Source organism: Salvelinus sp. IW2-2015, linkage group LG11 (assembly GCF_002910315.2).
Source record: "Salvelinus sp. IW2-2015 linkage group LG11, ASM291031v2, whole genome shotgun sequence".
NCBI classification, from domain to species: Eukaryota; Metazoa; Chordata; class Actinopteri; order Salmoniformes; family Salmonidae; genus Salvelinus; species Salvelinus sp. IW2-2015.
The window spans coordinates 45,523,783-45,527,225 of record NC_036851.1 but is presented as its reverse complement, the minus strand read 5'-3'; positions in this window follow the sequence as shown (position 1 = coordinate 45,527,225).

Here is a 3,443-nt window from a genome sequence, read left to right as displayed (position 1 = left end):
TTTTATTCATGCATTTCCTACGTTCTCTCTGGAGTTATTCCTTTTTTGTTTGCCACATTTTTTTGTCGATTCAGGAGTGTCTCGGGGGATGGCAATGTCAGCCACATATCAAAAGAGACAGATGACCATTGTACTTTAACGTATGGAGCATTTTCTTAGGGATTCGGTGCTATGAGTGTGGTCAGAGTAAAATTGACTTGTTAACTCCACATAATATGCTTTGAATGTATTTCTTTTCTGTTTTTAAAGTAATTATTTTGGATTTAACGTGCCGATCTGTCCTAAATCGAGGACTCCACACTTCTCTTTAGTGAACGAACACTCAAGAAATCTGCTATCACTGTTGAATCAGAAGCTGCTATTCAGTGTTGAATCAGGAGCTGCTATTCAGTGTTGAATCAGAAGCTGCTATTCAGTGTTGAATCAGAAGCTGCTATTCAGTGTTGAATCAGAGCTGCTATTCAGTGTTGAATCAGAAGCTGCTATTTCAGTGTTGAATCAGAAGCTGCTATTCAGTGTTGAATCAGAAGCTGCTATTCAGTGTTGAATCAGAAGCTGCTATTCAGTGCCGAATCAGAAGCTGCTATCAGTGTTGAATCAGAGCTGCTATTCAGTGGAATCAGAAGCTGCTATTCAGTGGAATCAGAAGTGCTATTCAGTGTTGAATCAGAAGCTGCTATTCAGTGTTGAATCAGAAGCTGCTATTCAGTGTTGAATCAGAAGCTGCTATTCAGTGTTGAATCAGAAGGAAGCGTTAGCCATGTAATTGTAGTGAGTACTGTGGTTGTCATACAAACAGCACTAGCTAAGTGTGTCAGGGCAATAGAAACATGCTGTTTCTTTTTAGAACCAAATTTGGCATAGAAAAGTCATATCAAGCTGGATGTAGCTTAATTCTGTAGGATTCAACATATTAAATCCTATCAGCCTATTTTTGAATTGGTTACTCGTTTTTAATAATTTGACTTTTTAAGGTCTGTTAAGTCACTTTTATGTGCAGACATTTAAACAAAGAAATGTTGCGTTGTCGCCATACAAAACATTTTCACACGGTCTTCAGTATGTCTATGTGCACATACACACCATCATTAGACTGGTCCCAGACCTGTTTGTGCTGTCATGCTGACTCCTACGGTTGTGGCGTGAACAGATCCAGGTTACACCATCATTATCTGGGCTTCAGACCACATACCAGAAGCCAGACCTATTAGTTGGCTGCGTTGAAAGTTCTTTAAAAGTCCTTCACAAGGTTTATATTTGAGCCCACTTCTGACAGCTATTCGTATGCTCAGTCACTGCATCTCTCAACTTTTTTTCTCTCAGTTGTGCGACCTGATGGCTCCGAGCCACCCTGCTATCATCCTTTGTTATCGTTTTATGTACTTTGTGGCTGCGTTCCAGACCGACTACATTGCAGTCGGCTCGCAACACCTGGATAGGTGTTAAACATATCATCTTACTGCATCAGATCTAGCAATCTGAAACCTGACTGTGCAGTCAAAGACATGGCACAGAACCATTGGTCAGTGCGAGCAGCATGACTGCAATGCAGTCAGCCTGGAACGTGACTTCTCTTTGTGACTTAAGCCCCCGGAGGTAGTGTGGGAGACATCTCTTTAAAAGTTTTGAATCTAGATCCGTCTCGTTACACTACACAAGTATCTCTTCTGGACCTAGTTTGTCCTCAAAGTAGTGTAGTATAAAGAGGCCCTAACATTGTTAATAATAAATTCAGCTAGTTTGCTTAACATTGACAATATTGTCAGACTAGCTACATTAGCCATATTGACAAGGTTGTAATAGTCAAAACATGGATTTGTTGCCATCTTTTGGTTGAAAAGGTAAAAGCTTAGTCCGTGGTGAAACATCTCAACTCAGTTTCCCACTTGTAATTGCGACTTGGAGGGTCTTTCAATTGAAATGTCCAACACGGAACTAGAAGATTCCGATAACTTATAGCACTTGAACGCTTCATTAATGGCCTAGTAAAAACTCTCTTATTGCTGCATGAGCCAGTGGACTGGTACATCTCTCCCTATCTATCCTATCCTCTCCATGTTCTCAGTTCCTCTTTGAGATCCGAAACAAGCCTTTCAGATCAGGAAGATGAGACTTTGGCCACGTTACAGGCCACCTACGTTGCTGTTGCCTGCCAGTTCACATCACGACTGGATAGRTGTTTAACATATCTAACCACGTCATATGATTAAGAAAATCGGATGCCCGACTGCTAAATCGATGACGTGGCACGCAACTATTAGTTGCAGCATTACTGCAATGTAGTCGGCCTGGAAAGCGACCATTAGGCAGGTAGCGATTATGTGGTCCAATGGCAGTGTTGTGGCGTCATTGCGTTGAGCGAGAATAGTTTAATGCCTCGTTCACGTCATGTCGGAGACTCTGAAATGTACGACTTGCTTATTCGTTGTAGAAAGATGATACTTGGCTTTTCCACTTGAAGTATCAGAATCAACCAATATGAAGCTCAACGCAAATTATTTACATTCAGTTTAACTTAAAGGTCCCGAGTTTTCGACAAGACGTGAGTGCAGCATTAGGCAGCACTTACTGGGATTTGTTTAGCTTGATTGCGACGCCAAATTGTTTTGACAGCTGCTGTACAGTACAGTACCTCAGGACCTTTTTTTGTGCCTTTTCACCTGGAGCAKTGGAAGAGATTCTTATACGGCTTGAGTTGTTTTTTAATTAAAATACTTTTTCAGAATCCACAACGAAACAAATACGCGCTAGCTACTATGATTTAAAGCGCATAAGTAGTTTCGGTCAGTGGAACCGCAAACAGCAATCTAGTGGCTTTTCCCCTCTATCAATCACTTGAATGCAAAATGATTAATATTTATTCAGTCTTTGTTCAATCACATTTGTCAATGGCAATTTATCATAATGAAGAGTATTCTGTAAGTCTGTTGGGATGAGATCTTTCTGTCAATCAGTATGACATAGAGCTGTTAAGGGGGTAGTGTTAAGATGTAAGGATATTGGTGCGAGATGTTACCTTTTCTAGAGTACTCGTCAACCAGTGTGCGGACTGATGCAATATTGTACATCTGGGTATACCTCAATTGTCCATTCTCTGTCTCATTCAATCTTCAAAAGTAGTTTTTATTTTTTATTGAACCTTTATTTAACTAGGAAAGTCGGTTAAGAACAAATTCATATTTACAATGACGGCCTACACCGTCCAAACCCAGACTTCATTGGAAGCTTACCTGGTTGCAAAGGAAACCACTGTGCCATTGGTCCTTCCTCCCACCTGAATTTGAGAGATGTTTACTTTTTTATTTATTTTAATTATTTTAATTATTTTACTACCATCACATCCTGTAGTAATCAACTCTGATATGATTTATCATACCAAAGAAATATTGAATATGTCCATGGTAGGATACATTGGTGGCACTTGGTTCTATTCCTATAGATCC